Raw genomic sequence first — 19,334 nt, 5'->3', positions numbered from 1 at the left:
ACTTAGCAAGTCAAGAGCAATGAACAGCAAAGAACATAAAAGATAATAGAGTTTATAAAATACAATTTTTTGTACTCTTTTCATTTCTTAGTAAATAAAGTGTTTTAAGGGCATTTTTTTATGTTTTAAATGCCTGCTATTACCTTGGTCCACTTACTAAGTATTACTAAGTGCCTATAGGTGTAGCACTCAACTAGGGGTATACCATCTGCTTCCTAGCCTGACTCCAGTACCTGAAATAAGAAGCCCAGAGGAATGCAAAAAAAAAAAAAGAAAGAAAGAAAGAAAGAAATTCTGACATATTGTGGCATTTATTTGCCCTATAACCTACTGATCTTGGCAAAGTTCCTAGGATGGGAAGGCAGAAGCCACCCGTTGACCTGAACGGAATCTATCAATCCTGCACAAATGTTAGCCAGAGAGTAATTGCCTTACATACTAAGGACTGAAATGCCAAAAGAATCAAAAGCCCTTTCCTTTTGGAATGAAAAGTGGTCACTCATCCTTTCTGGAGGATGTGGCCATTACCAATCTCTGATGCTAGAATGCAATTGCACGACAATGGCCTTGATAAACAGGGCTTGTTCCAGCCCAGCTGGGTTCTCTATTTACCTTCACTTACAGCCTCTTCCCACGTCAGGTCCTTGCATTGTAAACTCACTTTACAAGCCAGGTCTTCACATGGCTGGCCGCTTTCATTTAAATACCTAACCAAATGTCACCCTTTGTAGTGGTTCATTCAAACTTTTCCATTACTTTTGGTTTTGAGGTGGCTACAGTGCTTTCATTTCAAATGCCAAATGCACTATTCACAAGTGTATTTAGCTGTGTTGACTGGGGCAACTAACTTATTGAATCTCTTTGTATGTTTACAAGTATGATATGGATATATTTGTGTTTATCCTTAATTATTTCAAAAAGGAATTAAGGCAACCAAACCTATTTAGATTATCCAGGTGTTTTCCATTTGCTCAATTCAGTTGCCCAGTCGTGTACGACTCCTTGTGACCCCATGAACCGCAGCACTCCAGGCCTCCCTGTCCATCACCAACTCCTGGAGTTTACCCAAACTCATGTCCATTGAGTCAGTGATGCCATCTAACCATCTCATCCTCTGTCGTCCCCTTCTCCTTCTGCCTTCAATCTTTCCCAACATCAGGGTCTTTTCAAATGAGTCAGCTCTTCGCATTAGGTGGCCAAAATATTGGAGTTTCAGCTTCAACATCAGTCCTTCCAATGAGCACCCAGGACTGATCTCCTTTAGGATGGACTGATTGGATCTCCTTGCAGTTCAAGGGACTCTCAAGAGTCTTCTCCAACACCACAGTTCAAAAGCATCAATTCTTCTGTGCTCAGCTTTCTTTATAGTCCAACTCTCACATCCATACATGACTACTGAAAAAACCATAGCCTTGACTAGACAGACCTTTGTTGACAAAGTAACATCTCTGCTTTTTAATATGCTGTTTAGGTTGTTCATAACCTTCCTTCCAAGGAGCAAGCGTCTTTTAATTTCATGGCTGCAATCACCATCTGCGGTCATTTTGAAGCCCCCAAAAATAAAGTCAGCCACTGTTTCCACTGTTTCCTCATCTATGTGCCATGAAGTGATGGGACCAGATGCCATGATCTTGGTTTTCTGAATGTTGAGCTTTAAGCCACTTTTTGACTATCCTCTTTCACTTTCTTCAAGAGGCTCTTTAGTTCTTCTTCACTTTCTGCCATAAGGATGTTGTCATCTGCATATCTGAGGTTATTGGTATTTCTCCCGGCAATCTTGATTCCAGCTTGTGCTTCATCCAGCCCAGCGTTTCCATTTGTAGTACCTTGATATTTCTCTCTTAGTTGACTTAGTTGTCTTAATTTGATTCTAGGAACAATTCAGCTGCTGTGTTTTCTTTTTGCCACGTTTTATTATTAGGTCACAACCATTTGTTTCTCCTCTTGGTAAGTTGATGGTAAGAATTTATGTATTAGTCAGCAAAAGTTATCTCGATGGGCCAAATGAATTGAGAGACTGAGACCAAAGTTTAGGCAATCTAAGTAAATAACTAACTACAAACTAAAGGAGGTGGGAAATGAAAACTTGACCGGCATTTCCCAGATTAGTCTGCATTGCACTATTATCTAAACAATTGCTCAACATTTCATTTTAACTCAACAGTATGGTTACTTTGGAATTTATAAGAATTGGGAACATTTGATCAACTTCACTTGAGAATCAGATGTGTAACTATTCTTAGAAATGAGTGAATTCTCAATTGCTTTTCAACGGAAAAGGATTTTTTGGTCATTGATTGGTGACATTGTTTGGTGTCATTGCTGGTGATATTGAGAACATTATGTTTTTAGCTGTGATCTAATATGTGAATCAAACAAATTCAAAAAATTATGTTTTTCTCTATGAACTGTTGCAACCCAGTCAGGCCTCTGAAAACTTTTGCTATTGCCTCATAATATGACTGTTAAAGCTAATTTTTATTGTTTATTTTGTCTGGTTTTTGCTGATTTTTGATGCAATTATGAGTACCTTTTGAAACAAGAAGAGAAAGACAAGTTGTACCTATGCCCCATCTTTATGTAGTTTGGTTGACTCCTAAGAGAAGAACTAGCTAATAATTAAATATCTGCAAAGTTAAAAATAATTAGCTGATTAAATTTGTAATATAATTTAATACAGGAAAACTGTGATAATGAATCAGTTAATTGAAGACTCTTGAGACATGTGATTTGGAAGAGAAAGTTTAGTGAGACATGAGGTCTAATGGTCTTAAAACAGGAAAAGGGTACTCACAAGTGGGGAGGAAGAGACTTGAAACACAGTCTCCACAGATCAGGTAACAAAGGATGCTCTTCCACCTGATTTGTTTTGGGTAATTTAATTCCACTTGACCCATCAGCATGTTTTGCTTAGCAAGTGCAGTTAAAGAGTTACAGAAGCAGCAGAGACATAGTTCCAAGAAATGGAGTCAAAATGAATATTCAAAGTATTTTTCTCTCTCTCTCTCATTTGTCTTTTCCTGTGGCCAAAAGTTATCTATTCCCAGACATTTTGTGTCAGTCACTGAAGTCTATGGCTGATTCTTCTGTGAAGTGAGTGCTAGACCAATGGATAGGCCTCTTTCCATGATTTAAAGACTTCAGAATATCATCATCAACAAGTACTTTATCTTTTAAAGAATCCTACTAAAAGTGTCTTCACTGACTCAGGGACTGGAGGAAGATGAAATCAAACCCTTTCAAATAGTGAAGTGGATGTCTGTGGTGGAGAATTTTGGGGTGGTAGAGGAAATATAATGAAAATACTGAATGTTCAATGGTTACAGTGAGTTTTTCTCTACTGTTATTAAATCAGGGTGTTTATAGACAAATTTTATTCATGTGTCTAAAGAGCAATATTGCATAGGAACCTGGAATGTTAGGTCCATGAATCAAGGCAAATTGGAAGTGGTCAAACAGGAGATGACAAGAGTGAACATCGACATTGCGAACTAAGATGGACTGGAGTGGGTGAATTTAACTCAGATGACCATTATATCTACTACTGTGGGCAGGAATCCCTTAGAAGAAATGGAGTAGCAATACATGAACCGTGAACTTCCAGATGTTCAAGCTGGTTTTAGAAAAGGCAGAGGAACCAGCGATCAAATTGCCAACATCGCTGGATCATCGAAAAAGCAAGAGAGTTTCAGAAAAACATCTATTTCTGCTTTATTGACTATGGCAAAGCCTTTGACCATGTGGATCACAATAAACTGTGGAAAATTCTTCAAGAGATGGGAATACCAGACCACCTGACCTGCCTCTTGAGAAATCTGTATGCAGGTCAGGGAGCAACAGAACTGGACATGGAACAACAGACTGGTTCCAAATAGGAAAAGGAGTACGTCAAGGCTGTATATTATCACCCTACTTATTTAACTTATATACAGAGTACATCATGAGAAACGCTGGGCTGGAGGAAGCACAAGCTGGAATCAAGGTTGCCAGGAGAAATACCAATAACCTCAGATATGTAGATGACACCACCCTTATGGCAGAAAGTGAAGAAGAACTAAAGAGCCTCTTGATGAAAGTGAAAGAGGAGAGTGAAAAAGTTGGCTTAAAGCTCAACATTCAGAAAACTAAGATCATGGCATCCAGCCCCATCACTTCATGGCACATCGATGAGGAAACAGTGGAAACAGTCTCTGACTTTATTTTACTGGGCTCCAAAATCACTGTAGATGGTGATTGCAGCCCTGAAATTAAAAGATACTTACTCCTTGGAAAGAAAGTTATGACCAAACTAGATAGCATATTAAAAAGCAGAGACATTACTTTGTCAACAAAGGTCTGTCTAGTCAAGGCTATGGTTCTTCCAATAGTCATGGATGGATGTGAGAGTTGGACTATAAAGAAAGCTGAGCACAGAAGAATTGATGCTTTTGAACTGTGGTGTTGGAGAAGACTCTTGAGAGTCCCTTGGACTGCAAGGAGATCCAATCAGTCCATCCTAAAGGAGATCAGTCCTGGGTGTTCATTGGAAGGACTGATGTTGAAGCTGAAACTCCAATACTTTGGCCACCTGATGAGAAGAGCTGACTCATTTGAAAAGACCTTGATGTTGGGAAAGATTGAAGGCAGGAGGAGAAGGGGATGACAGAGGATGAGATGGTTGGATGGCATTACCAACTCAATGGACATGGGTTTGGTTGCTGAGCAACTGAATTGAACTGAACTGGTTTATGTGCCATATTTATCAATGTTGCCATCTATACTAGAGAACTTATCTATTATGTTCTCCTAAATTGGTTTGAATCAAGTCAAATCTTCCTTAGTCTCACTCTAAGAAATATTTTCCATTGAAGCACATGTTTGAAGTGCTACTTACATTTCTTCTGCTAAACATTTGAACAAAACAAAATATCCATAAGTCTGTTCTCTATGTCTGCATCTCCATTGCTGCCCTGTGTATAGATTTATCAGTACCATCTTTCTAGATTCCATATATATGTGTTAATATATGATATTTGTTTTTCTCTTTCTGACTTACCTCACTCTGTAAATAAGCTCTAGACACAGGTGGGGGAGGAGAAAGGAGAGGGTGGGATGATGAATGGAGAGAGTAACAAGGAAACATATACACTACCTTATGTAAAATAGATCGCTAAAGAGAATTTTCTGTATGACTCGAGTACTCAAACCAGCACTCTTTGACAACCTAGAGGGGTGGGAAAGGGTGACAGCTGGGAGGGAAGATCGAAAGGGAGGGAACGTATATATACCTAGGACTGATTCATGTTGATGTATGGCAGAAACCAATGCAATATTGTAAAGCAATTATTCTTTATTTAAAAATAGATAAATTTAATAAAAAAGAAAAAAAATTTAAAAACCTATTCAAAAAAGCCAAAACAAAATAGCAAAAGGTTAAAAATAAATGTTTCATGTACCACTAATTACAGATGTATAATTGAGAAATCCTAGTAGAGTCACAGCCTCTATTCTCTCTTAAAACTCTGAAAATATTCATTCTCCTCAGATAACACACCCTTTGCTGAATTAAACAGCCCAGCCAATGCACATAATTCAAGGACAAAAAACAAGCAAAGGCAAACAAACGAGCAAACAGATGAGTAATGAAAAAAAATGTACAATTTCTTTTCGTTTTTTTTTTTTCCCCAGAAATGTCTTTGGTTACAATGCTCAAACTGCTTGATTTGAAGAAGATGCTGCTGCTGCTGCTAAGTCGCTTCAGTCATGTCTGACTCTGTGCGACCCCATAGACGGCAGCCCATGAGGCTCCACCGTCCCTGGGATTCTCCAGGCAAGAACACTGGAGTGGGTTGCCATTTCCTTCTCCAATGCATGAAAGTGAAAAGTGAAAGTGAAGTCGCTCAGTCGTGTCCGACTCTTAGCGACCCCATGGACTGCAGCCCACCAGGCTCCTCCGTCCATGGGATTTTCCAGGCAAGAGTACAGGAGTGGGGTTCCATCGCCTTCTCCTGAAGAAGATGAGGTAGGTTATATTATTTAACATGTTAGACAAAATAGTTTACACTAGCATAAGACCTTTTATTATTTAGGTTTTAAAAGGACATGAAATGATATGCTTTTGCTTGATGATTACTGCTGCCTACCTGATGGTTTAGTCGCCAAGTCATGTCTGACTTTTATGACACCGTGGACTATAGCCCTCCAGGCTCCTCTGTCAATGGGATTCTCCAGGCAAGAATACTGGGGTGTGTTCTCCATCTCCTTCTCCAATTGCCTACCTGGTCTGCCACAATTGTCTTTCTATTCTCTGAGAGCAGACATATATTCCCTTCACTTTTGTTTCATTCAAGAAATCCCTGTCCATGAGAATGAATCTATGACACTGTGACATATTGAACATAGGCATCCCACTGCAGGCCGTAAACCTTTATTCAGGGCTGTCCTCACTGTGGGCCACACATTAAAATTACCGGTGGAGAGTTTTTAAAAGATACCCATACCTGAGTCCCAACCATAGGAATCTTAATTTTATCACTCCTGGGTGGAACCCAGGTTATAGTAGCCTCACCAAGGATTTCTTTTATAGAGCCAGGTGGTTTGATTGATTGAGTGATTGATTTTATTTTCCTCTTTTCATCATGGCAATTGTTGAGTACCTTTAAAGGACCAGGTAGCCTCATTCACAGTCAAATTCAGATATGGGGCTTATGCAACAGAGAGAACGCTTACCACCCCAAGTTCTTCCAGCTATGACCTCTCACTTGTCATAGACAGGAGAGTAGAAAACTGAAGAGCATTTCTTTTAATAGGCTTGGCTTCTCTGTGTTGGCAGGGTGCCTCGGCAGAACTCGCTTTCCTGCATGCACACAACGGAATGCAATGAGGACCTTGACATTAATCAGGCTGGGTCTTTTCCTCATCTCTGCAAAAGAACAGCCTCGCAATAACATGAAGAGACAAGGCTGTTTTATCCTGGCTGGATTCCCCTCCCTATGTTGTTGGGGAACATGGGGCCCTGAACTTGGAACATTTATAATAATGTTTGGCAACAAGAGCTCTGGTCAGATTTCTGGATGGAAAAGCAGTAGGAGGTTGGAAGTCACCATTTTATTCTCGTTTAGGAAATGAAGCCTTTTCTTTTTCCCTAGCTCTGTTGTCTCTCCTGAGTTTTATGTCAGGAAATGTGAAGCTGCTGATAGCCTGTTGCTGAAATTAAGTTCAGGCTTTCCCCCCACCCTCTTCCTCTTTCTGGTTTCCCTCCCTGAAACTTGGGTTCATGACAGCTTGTTGTTGGGCAGGGCATTAGCCTTTTGTAATTTATTGCTTTTAGATTAAATCTGGGGAAACTCAATATTGCAGTTGAATGATTAGAGCAATACCCCTTGGAGTAATAAATTTTCTTTGGTGCTGTGCATCTCCAGATCATGTTTCCCTTCTAATTACATTTACATAAATGATATTCTGTAAAATTAAATTAACATTCAAACGGTTACACAGGCAGAGAGAGACAAAAATTAGTTACCAAGTTGCATCTCCTTAAAAAAAATCTAGTTTTCTTCATAATATGAATCACAACCCTCTCTCACGTGTCAGCAATCAACAAAATCTTGGTTCCAGAACTGCACAAGGATGTTTGTCACCAGCTAATGGAGATGTTTTGTTTCTTTCTTGGAGATTTAGACTATAAAGCCTCATTAGACAGTGACAATGGTGACTTTTCAAACTTGGCCACTAATGAATTGCTTATCTTACTTCCAGCTTCTCGTCTTGAAATTCTGCAGTTATCATGGGAAATGTTCAAATTGAACATGCCCACAGGACTTTGTTCCAGTCTATGCCTTCCTTCCCAGCCACCCCTACTTTTCTGTGAGCCTCAGGTCTAGGAGTCAACAGAAGGCTGGTCACAGGTCACAGGTCCCATCCAAAATCTCCTTATCTTTCTATGATCTCTTATACCACCTCAGTGGGTTTCTATTTTTAAGAGTTTAGGTCTCTTTAGAAATTGCACTATTTGAAGGGCTTGAATCAGGATTATCAGAAAATCTACCACTTCCTTGTTTTAGCTAAGAATGTTACCTCAGCTATGTTTACAAGTACAAAGTTATGTCAACATAAAGAACCATTTCATTTATATTTTTCAGTGAAACCAATCAATGTCTGTGAGTGTGATTTAACTTATGTAATAAAAATCCGTGTGTCTCTAGGGGGGATGTTTAACCAAAATATTACTAGTAGTATCCTTAACATATATGTGTTGAGCACCTACCAGATTACATACCAGACCTCTTTGGTTGTCACTGGAGATAAGATGGAAAAGATGGAAAGAAAAAGCCGAGGTACCTCTTGTTCTCACAGAGATTACAGGTTACATGGGAAGAGAGATAATCACATTGGTAAATGTTAAGTTATAAACTGAGATTGGCATGCTAAAGGGGAAACACAGACCTGGGAGAATATGAATGTAAAGAATTTCACTTGGTGAAGGGGATGAGTGAAGATGGAGTTTAGGGAAGCATTTCTAAGGACTTGGGATCTGAGCTGAGATGTCAAAGATGGGTGAGGCTGAAGCAGGAGTCAAGGGAAGTGGCTGCAGAAGGAAGGAGATGACCATACCAGGCTGCAGGAACACCTGAGCCAGGACCCTGCACCAGGAGTGTATGGTCTGGTCACTCAAGATGGCTTTTCTTTTGCTTTCTGTAATCCCCTGCTCATGCAGTCCCTGATCTACTCAGAGGACCATCCAGTTCTTTTAATTATAGGGCTTATTAGTCCCTGGTAATTGACAAGCCCCCTGTCAATTCTCCCTATAAATGGTAACCTCCTTCTCTCCCCAGTAACAATGACTGTAGCCACGTCCTGCCCGTCATCTGCTGTGCATGGCGAGGTGTCATTCCTGGAACTTTATGTAAAACTTCCTATCCAATAAGTTGTTGATGTCTCTGTCACTGTCTTTGGGCTCTATCTTCAGTCTTGAGGTTGGAGAACTACAAGGCCAGCAGGCATACAGGGTGAAGCCCAACAAGGGGAGTCTGGCATGTTTGATACCAGGGAGAGGTCACTGTGGTTGAATTACAGTAGGCTTGGGAGAAAGATGGGTAATAAGATTAGAGAGGCAGTTTATATTAGATAAAGCGAGACCCTTGATGTATGCTAACTATTTGGTTTTCTTCTCAGGGCAATGAGAAGCAATGGAAATGTCATATCAGGGGAGTGATGTAGTCATATTTCATTTTGCAAAGATGTTTCTGTGAGCAGTGTGGGAAATAGATTGTAGAGAAGTCAGAACAGCTGTGAGTGGACCAGCTAAGAGGGAACTATAGGAGGGAACTACTGGACTTCCTAGACCAGATGGAAGGCCATAGAGGTGTAACAATGGATGCAATCAAAAAATAATTCAGAGATAAATTTATGTCAGTTGGTAACAATTGGGCCCTGGGGAAGCAAGAGAGGCAATGACCAGAATAGTTCTTAGGTTTCTCACTCTATAACTAGATAAATTTATAAACGTAGCTCTCAGAGGAAGTCGGAGTAGGTTATATAAAGATGGTAGCTGAAATCATGAGCAAGTATGCGGCCATGCAAGTAAGCCTTAGGATGAATCTGACTAGTCATGTCCCAGTTTCTCTGTACCTCAGCCCTGGTGGTCCTCCCAAGTGGTGGTCTGATTCTTCAGTGCTCCTCCCACCTTCCTGTGTGACATAGAAAAACTCCACATGCTCCTTTGACCCTGCCTGTGATAATGACTCACTGCAATTTGACCTTGAAGTCTCAGCTCCCGCTTTCAGTGTCAGCTGCCACAATCCCATTGTCTTGGATCTTAAGGAGACCTATGACACCATTAAAGATGATGAACTGAAACTTGAAACTGAACTTGAAATCTAGATCTTAGTTCTGCCGTCTCAGCTTCATCTGGAATAAGAAAGGATTCTTCTTCCTAATTGATTCACTCATTATTTCTGTGTGTATCAAGAGTTGATTTATAGTATATCCAAAGGCATGTACTAATGAACCATGTCATAATGGAGCTGTGTTACACTGTGCAAATGCCTATAATTCATTTTACACCTTTTATGCAGCACTTATATTACACCATGAATTATGATTCTTTTCATGCCTGTCTAATCTTCCTTACAAGAGTTCAAACTCCTTGAAGACAGGGTTATTTCTTTATAGAGTTTTAGACTTTGTACAACACCCAACAGTTTGTCTCACATAAGGACGTATCAACACGTACTCATAAATGAGTGTTGAGTGGCCGGGGACTGTGATCTACTGTAGAAAAGTACTTGCAGGATACAGGTGTGCTGTTGTTTAGTCACTAAACTGTGTCTGACTTTTTTTACCTCCTGGACTGTAGCCTGTCAGGCTCTTCTGTCCATGGGATTTCCGAGGCAAGAATACTGGAGTGGGTTGCAATTTCCTTCTCCAGGGGATCTTTCCAACCCAGAGGTGGAACCTGGATCTCCTGGTTGGATGGCAGATTCTTTACCAGCTTGGAAGGCCATGCAGGTGTGAGCTAGCCAGAAATGGGGATGGGAAATAAAGGAAGGGAAGTATCTAGTATAAAATAAAGCTCAATATATATTTGTTGAGTGGTTGAATTTTAGGAAGGGTTGATGGATGAAGAAGAAAAATATAAAAGTAGAGGACTGGAGTAAACCCACGGTAATTCAAAAATGCAATGTTCTTGCACCTTCCCTCACCTCCTGCTAATGTTATTTCTTCGCCTGTAACTCTATTTGGCACCCCCTCTCCATCCTGTCCGTGTGGATCACAACAAACTGGAAAATTCTTAAAGAGATGGGAACATCAGACCACCTTATCTGCCTCCTGAAAAATCTGTATGCAGGTCAAGAAGCAATAGTTAGAACTGGACATGGAACAACAGACTGGTTCCAAATTGGGAAAGGAGTAAAACAAAGCTGTGTATTGTCACCCTGCTTATTTAACTTATATGAAGAGTTCAGTTCAGTTCAGTCACTCAGTCGTGTCCGACTCTTTGAGACTCCATGGCCGCAGCACACCAGGCTTCCCTGTCCATCATCAACTCCCGGAGCTTGCTCAAACTCATGCCCATCCAGTCAGTGATGCTATCCAACCATCTCATCCTCTATCGTCCTCTTCTCCTCCCACTTTCAATCCTTCCCAGCATCAGGTTTTTTTTCTAATGACTCAGTTCTTCACATCAGGAGGCCAAAGTGTTGGAGCTTCAGCTTTAGGATCAGTCCTTCCAGTGAATACCCAGGACTGATTTCCTTTAGGATGGACTGGTTGGATCTCCTTGCAGTCCAAGGGACTCTCAAGAGCCTTCTCCAACACCACAGTCAAAAGCATCAATTCTTCAGTGCTCAGCCGTCTTTATGGTCCAACTCTCACATCCACACATGATTACTGGAAAAAACATAGCTTTGATGATGGACTTTGTCGGCAATGTAATATCTCTGCTTTTCAATATGCTGTCTAGGTTGGTCATAACTTTCCTTCCAAGGAGTAAGCGTCTTTTAATTTCATGGCTGCAGTCACCATCTGCAGTGATTTGGGAGCCCCTCCCCCCAAAATAAAGTCTCTCACTGTTTCATTTCCCCATCTATTTGCCATGAAGGGATGGGACCAGATGCCAAGATCCTAGTTTTCTGAATGTTGAGTTTTAAGTCAACTTTTTCACTCTCCTCTTTCACTCTCATCAGGATGCTCTTTACTGGAGAACGTATATGCAGAGTACATCATGGGAAATACTGGGCTGGATGAAGAACAAGCTGGAATCATGATTGTCGGGAGAAATATCAATAACCTCAGATAAGCAGTTGACACCACCCTTATGGCAGAAAGTGAAGAGGAACTGAAGAGCTTCTTGATGAAAGTGAAAGAAGAGAGTGAAACTGTTGGCTTAAAACTCAACATTCAACAAACAAAGATCTTGGTATCCAGTCCCATCACTTCATGATAAATAGGTGGGGAAACAATGGAAACATTGGCAGACTTTATTTTTTTGGGCTCCAAAATCACTGCAGATAGTGATTGCAGCCATGAAAGTAAAAGATGCTTGCTGCTTGGAAGAAAAGTAATGACCAACCTAGGCAGTATATTAAAAAGCAGAGACATTAATTTGCCAACAAAGGTCTGTCTCATCAAAGCTATGGTTTTTCCAGTAGTCATGTATGGATGTGAGAGGTGGACTACACAGAAAGCTGAGCACCGAAGAATTGATGCTTTTGAACTGTGGTGTTGGAGAAGACTCTTGAGAGTCCCTTAGACTGCAAGGAGATCCAAACAGTCTGTCCTAAAGGAGATCAGTCCTAAATATTCATTGGAAGGACTGATGGTGAAGCCGAAGCTCCAACACTTTGGCCACCTGATGTGAAGAACCGACTCCTTGGGAAAATCCCTGATGCTAGGAAAGATTGAAAGTGGGAGGAGAAGGGGACGACAGAGGATAAGATGGTTGGATGGCATCACTGACTGGATGGACATGAGTTTGAGCAATCTCTGGGAGTTGGTGATGGACAGGGAAGTCTGGTGTGCTGCAGTCCATGGGTCCACAAAGAGTTGGAGAAGACTGAGCGACTGAACTGAACTGAACTGAACTCCATCCTGCCTAATAGTCACCCACCTGTGAAGTCTTTTCCCCATTGGTTGCTCAGAGCTTGAGACATCTTTCTTCATGGCCTCATTGATGGCAGAAGCTACTCAAGATAGGACACATTTATTATCTTTTTGTGTACACTTCCAGCTCTCCATAATTAGCCAAGCTCCTTGTGGGACCACAGATTCAGCTTTCAAAACAGAAGAGGTATGTAACCACATGGCTGAGTGTCAGGATAGAGGGTTAGATGAGACTCTATACTCACCATTGGGTATCATTTCCAGAGCACTTCTAATGCTATCCCAGTACCAAGGTACATCAATGTGACTGCTTACCTGCCTGAATTCCTTTGTAACAAAAAAACAACTGGCTTATACTAGAATAAAAGTTCAGGTTAACTGTAGCTGAAACTGGACAATGAGTTAGGAAACATGAATTCTATCCTTTTTTTATATCTAAGATCTCTATGGCTTTGGACAAATCATTGAAACAACAGTTTCAGTGTTATATTCTGTGTAACAGGCCAATTAGGCAATGCACATGTCTATCAAATTAGGTAATGCACATGAAAGCTTGATTATCCACTGTGACTGTACAAACACAATGGAGTGTGACATCAGTGTTAGTTGCTGTTACTGATGTGAAAAAAGTCCGTGACAGTGGCCTTCCCTCTGTCATTTAGTCCATACTTGAATACAAGTGCACAGAACGTGCCCAGGTTTGTGCTCTAGAAGGGAGGAACAGTTTTAGGACACATAGTTTGTGTTCTCAGATTGTCTGCAGCATGGATCAGGAGACAAGACTGACACAAATCAATGACAAGCAAAATGTGTGCAAATGCAGGATCATACAGGATCAGACCATTTGTGTCACTGCAGTCTTCAGAATCAAAAGGGATAATGAAGCTACACTGTGATGTTTATGTCAGGAGAGGCAGCTCTTCCTCTGATTTTCAAAGATACCTCTGGGTGTTCTGTGATCTAATCAGTTGGCACTTGCATCAGGATCTACTAATCAGTGGCTCTATTTTCTGCCATTCACCCTCTTTCTTCAGGGCCACTCAGCTCAGAGTACCTCATGCATCTGAAGCCCTTGGCTCAGTTCCTCTGCAGGCTGCAGAGGATCACAGGCTCCCACCTCTGGTTTTCCAAGGTGGAAGGCTGAGTGCAGCTCTCAGAGCCTGATCCAGCCTGCTGTCCTCTCCCTGCCTCCATCTGGGCCTGCTGTCAGTGGATGGATGCCCATGCACTGAGTCACCCACCCGAGGTGAACAAATGGGACCACAGCTCCTGAGCTCCTCAGGGAAAGCTAAGAAGGCCGGTCACTGGAACCCATCATTGCCTATGATTTGTCTACCAGGGAAAGGTTACAGAAATTTATGAGTGGGCACCATATGCCAGCACAACATCTGCTTTCTCATAAGGGGTGTGAATATAGGACAGTGCTAACTAAGTACATTAAAGGAGAGATTCCAGGCATGAGAAAAGTACAGTTTAACTGCTTGGAGTGGGGAGGAAGATTCCAAAGCATGTTAGGAGTTTGCAGCATTCTTTTTTTTTATTCATAGATATTATTGTCCAGAGCAGTTTTAGGTTCACAGCAAAATTAGAGGAGAAGATACAGAGATTTCTTGTATACATCCTACTCCTACACATACATAACCTTTCCCATTATCAACATCCCACTCCAGAGTGCTTCAACTGATGAACCTATATTATTATCCACAACAACATCATTATCACCCAAAGTTGATGGTTTACTTAGGACTCGCACTGGGTGCTGTATATTTCATGAGTTTGGACAGATGAATAATGACATAGATCTATGATCATAGTATCATACAGAGTAGTTTCACTGCCCTAAAAATAATCTGCTCTGCCTATTCATCCTTCCTTCCTCCCGTATTCATTTTCCAAAATAAATTTCATGTAGAACATTAAATATAAATGTAGATGACACTGCTCTCTTTAGAAGTGCTGGGAGACCCAGAGTCCTTCCTCCAGTCTCTTCTCAGTGGTTCTTGAGCTACTGTCCGCAGTGCTGGGATCTTAAAGAGTTTCAAAACTATTGTTCTAGTTGATTGAAGGAAGGGGAATTTATTTTATTTTCCAATATTTTCTGCATTTAACACTGAGGAAAATCTTATCTCATCCTGACAGAAGATGTTTGGACAATGTTTCTTACAGATCAGAGCCTTATTTAGCAGTGTCCTTACTGAAATTGATTAGGAAATTTGGTGGAAACAAACAATGAATTAACCTGCTTTCAATATGACGAATGCTTGTCTAAAGTAGGGAAGAATGATCTAGGTAATCTGCTACTGTTCTTTAACCTTTCTAAATCTATGAGGCATCAAAGCTCTTTTTTATACTAGTACTATTGCTCAGAGCCAGGCTGTGATATCCAACTCTTGACTGATAGTGTCACGTAGGCAGATGTGACAGTGGAATTTCACTAGTAGTGCCACCCTCAGATTTTGCAACTTTGGTTTCAAAAGTGGTGATTATGGATGGCATCCTGAAGCCTTGAGTCATTTCCTCCGTACTGTATAGACTAAGATTCTTCAGAGATGTGTCTTCCTCACTGCTCATAGTTGCAAGCAACACTGTAGCCAGACACAGTGAATGACTACCATCAGCAGGGTCATCAATAAGCATGAAAGTGACAGTGGCACTTTTAGAAAAATTTTTTGTATACACTTTAAACTTCTTAGTGTTTTAAGGAAGACACATAAAACATATATAAGTGCTTTAACATGCCTACTCAAAAACAGAGGCTAAATCTTTCAGATAATCGTAATAAAATAAAATGAGGTAAATTCCATTTAACTCATTAAAGATGTGATTGAGAAAGGAAAACATGCCCCAGATGGCTGTCTGATGCAAAAAACCAAAAGGGTACCCAACAGAATAAGTATGTATATTAGACAGAGCATGGACTGTTGAATTGGAGGGGACACTCCAAATTCAAATTTTCCCCAGCTGTACTATTCATTGGATGTACAGTGAACTTGAATAGATACTTGATCTTTCTGGGGCTCAATATTCTCAGTATCCTTTTATAATAAAAGAAAATTTCTAATTCCTTTTCATAAGAATAGTTCTTGAGAGATCCAGTGAATGGAAGATCCATTTTTACTCATTCTCTTCATCTTACTCAAAGCCACACATATGCTAGTTGTATGGCTCATGTTATGGAAGGCAGCCTGATGCCCTGGGAAGGCAGTGGTTTCAATGCAGGCAGGTAAGTTTCTCAATCCCCATGAGTTCTTGTTTCCCCACTAAAAGATGAATGGTTTGGAGTAACAAGTAAAGCCTTAATCAATACTCAAATGTTTTGATCTCCCTTTGAGTGGGGAAAAGCAAGAACAGCAATTACATATACCCAACAGCTTCAGAAATAGGCAGATATTAGATATGCGAAGTTTTGTTCCTGGTGGCAAAAATCTTTTTCTATGTGTAAAGCATGAAAATATATACAATATATAAACAGACATGCATTATATTAGGCTTCCCACGTGGCTAAGTGGTAAAGAATCCACATGCCAGTGCAGGTGATGCAAGAGACACGAGTTCAGTCCCTTGGTCGGGAAGATCCCCTGGAGGAGGAAATGGCAACCCACTCCAGGATTCTTGCCTGGAAAATTCCACAGACAGAAGAGCCTAGCAGGCTACAGTCCATGGGGTCCCAAAGAGTCAGACACGAGTGAGCATGCATGCACACTCTATCATGCTGCACTGCTGCTGTAGACAGCTTCCAGTTTTCTGACTTTCACTGTCCACCTAAGGATAAAGATGGCTTCCTTGGTGTTAATACTCCAGGCAGTCTAGGGTCTAGAGGGCCATGAGTCTTTGCTGCTTTGTTTTCTCTGCTCCACATATACTTCTGTCTCCACTTTCTTTTCCCTTCTGGCTTCCAGAAACCAAGAGAAGGCTAACATCCTCCTGTGAAATCATGTCACAGTTCTTAAATTAAAGCTATCAGTTCAATTCAGTTCAGTCACTCAGTTGTGTCTGACTCTTTGTGACCCCATGGACTGCAGCACACCAGGCCTCTCTGTCCATCACAAACTCCTGGAGGTTGCTCAAACTCATGTCCATTGAGTCAGTGATGCCATCCAACCATCTCATTCTCTGTCATCCCCTTCTCCTCCCACCTTCCATCTTTCCCAGCATCAGGGTCTTTTCCAATGAGTCACTTCTCATTAGGAAGCCAAAGTATTGGACTTTCAGCTTCAACATCAGTCCTTCCAAGGAACACCCAGGACTGATCTTTAGATGGAGTGCTGGGATCTCCTTGCAGTTCAAGGGACTCTCAAAAGTCTTCTCCAACACCACAGTTCAAAAGCATCAATTCTTTGGGGCTCAGCTTTCTTTATATTCCAACTCTTACACCCATACATGACTATTGGACAAACCATAGCCTTGACAAGACAGACCTTTCTTGGCAAAGTAATGTCTCAGCTTTTTAATATGTTGTCTAGGTTTGTCATAACTTTTCTTCCAAGGAGTAAGCATCTTTCAGTTTCATGGCTTCAGTTACCATCTGCAGTGATTTTGGAGCCCCAAATTAAAGTCAACCACTGTCTCCCAATCTATTTGCCATGAAGTGATGGAACCGGATGCCATGATGTTAGTTTTCTGAATGTTGAGCTTTAAGCCAACTTTTTCACTCTCCTCTTTCACTTTCATCAAGAGGCTCTTTAGTTCTTCTTCACTTTCTGCTGTAAGGGTGGTGTCATCTACATATATGAGGTCATTGATATTTCTCCCGGAAATCTTAATTTCGGCTTGTGCTTCTTCCAGCCCAGCGTTTCTCATGATGTACTCTGCATACAAGTTAAATAAGCAGGGTGACAATATACAGCCTTGACGTACTCCTTTTCCTATTTGGAACCAGTCTGTTGGTCCATGTCCAGTTCTAACTGTTGCTTCCTGACCTGCATACAGGTTTCTCAAGAGACAGGCCAGGTGGTCTGGTATTCCCATCTCTTTCAGAATTTTCCATAGTTTGTTTTGGTCCACACAGTCAAAGGCTTTGCCATAGTCAATAAAGCAGAAATAGATGTTTTTCTGGAACTCGCTTACTTTTTCAGTGACCCAGGGGATGTTGGCAATTTGATCTCTGGTTCCTCTGCCTTTTCTAAAACCAGCTTGAATATCTGGAAGTTTACGGTTCACATATTGGTGAAGCCTGGCTTGGAGAATTTTGAGCATTACTTTACTAGCGTGTGAGATGAGTGCAGTTGTGTGGTATTTGAACATTCTTTGATATTGCATTTCTTTGGGATTGGAATGAAAACACATTTTTCCAGTCCTGTGGCCACTGCTGAGTTTTCCAAATTTGCTGAGATATTAAGTGCAACACTTTCACAGCATCATTTTTTAGGATTTGAAATAGCTCAAGTGGAATTCCATCACCTCCACTAGCTTTGTTCGTAGTGATACTTCCTAAGGCCCACTTGACTTCACATTCCAGGATGTCTGGCTCTAGATGAGTTATCACACCATCATGATCATCTGGATCAGGATCACACAATCGTGATCATCTGAGTCATGATGATCTTTTTTGTACAGTTCTTCTGTGTATTCTTGCCATCTCTTAATATTTTTCGCTTCTGTTAGGTCCATACAATTTCTGTTCTTTATTGAGCCCATCTTTGCATGAAATGTTCCCTTGGTATCTCTAATTTTCTTGAAGAGATCTCTAGTCTTTCCCATTCTGTTGTTTTCCTCTATCTCTTTGCATTGATCACTGAGGAAGGCTCTCTTATCTCTCCTTTCTATTCTTTGGAACTCTGCATTCAAATCAGTAAATATTTCCTTTTCTCCTTTTTTTTTTGCTTCTCTTCTTTTCACAGCTGTTTGTAAGGCCTCCTTGGACAGCCATTTTGCCTTTTTGCATTTCTTTTTCTTGGAAATGGTCTTGATCCCTGTCTCCTGTACAATGTCATGAACCTCCATCCATGGTTCATCAGGTACTCTGTCTATCATATCTAGTCCCTTAAACCTATTTCTCACTTCCACTGTATAATCATAAGGGATTTGATTTAGGTCATACCTGAATGGTCTAGTGGTTTTCCTACTTTCTTCAATTTAAGTCTGAATTTTGCAATAAGAAGTTCATGATCTGAGCCACAGTCAGCTCCCGATCTTTTTTTTTGGTGACTGTATAGTGCTTCTCCATCTTTGGCTCCAAAGAATATAATCAATCTGATTTCAGTGTTGGCCATCGGTGATGTCCACATGTAGAGTCTTCTCTTGTGTTGTTGGAAGAGGGTGTTTGTTATGACCTGTGCATTCTCTTGGCAGAACTCTATTAGCCTTTGCCCTGCTTCATTATGTACTCCAAGGCCAAATTTGCCTATTACTCCAGGTGTTTCTTGACTTCCTACTTTTGCATTCCCGTCCCCTATAATGAAAAGGACCTCTCTTTGGAGTGTTAGTTCTAGAAGGTCTTGTAAGTCTTCATATAACCGTTCAACTTCAGCTTCTTCAGCGTTACTGTTTGGGGTATAGACTTGGATTACTGTGATATTGAATGGTTTGCCTTGGAAATGCACAGAGATCATTCTGTCATTTCTGAGATTAGATTGCATCTAAGTATTGCACTTTGGACAGTTTTGTTGGCTCTGATGGCTACTCCATTTCTTCTAAGGGATTCTTGTCCACAGTAGTAGATACGATTGTCATCTGAGTTAAATTCACCCATTCCAGTCCATTTTCGTTCGCTGATTCCTAAAATGTCGACATTTACTCTTGCCATCTCCTGT

At 40.9% G+C, this 19,334-nt stretch overlaps 1 long non-coding RNA gene across 1 annotated transcript in view; it reads left to right on the top strand.

Moving 5' to 3' along the window:
- The window catches only part of LOC145544424 (uncharacterized), a 36,639-nt gene extending 20,688 nt beyond the window's left edge, over positions 1-15,951 (top strand). Inside the window, exons 2-3 of the long non-coding RNA XR_014081414.1 lie at positions 5,668-6,001; positions 11,667-15,951. This is a non-coding gene — a long non-coding RNA (uncharacterized LOC145544424). The remainder of the gene's footprint in view (positions 1-5,667; positions 6,002-11,666) is intronic.
- The last annotated feature ends 3,383 nt before the right edge of the window (positions 15,952-19,334 follow it).

This window comes from Giraffa tippelskirchi, chromosome 4 (genome assembly GCF_054371585.1).
Source record: "Giraffa tippelskirchi isolate mGirTip1 chromosome 4, T2T-mGirTip1v1.2.pri, whole genome shotgun sequence".
Taxonomy (NCBI): domain Eukaryota; kingdom Metazoa; phylum Chordata; class Mammalia; order Artiodactyla; family Giraffidae; genus Giraffa; species Giraffa tippelskirchi.
The sequence above is the reverse complement of the archived record's forward strand: the minus strand, read 5'-3'. Positions and strand labels throughout refer to the sequence as shown.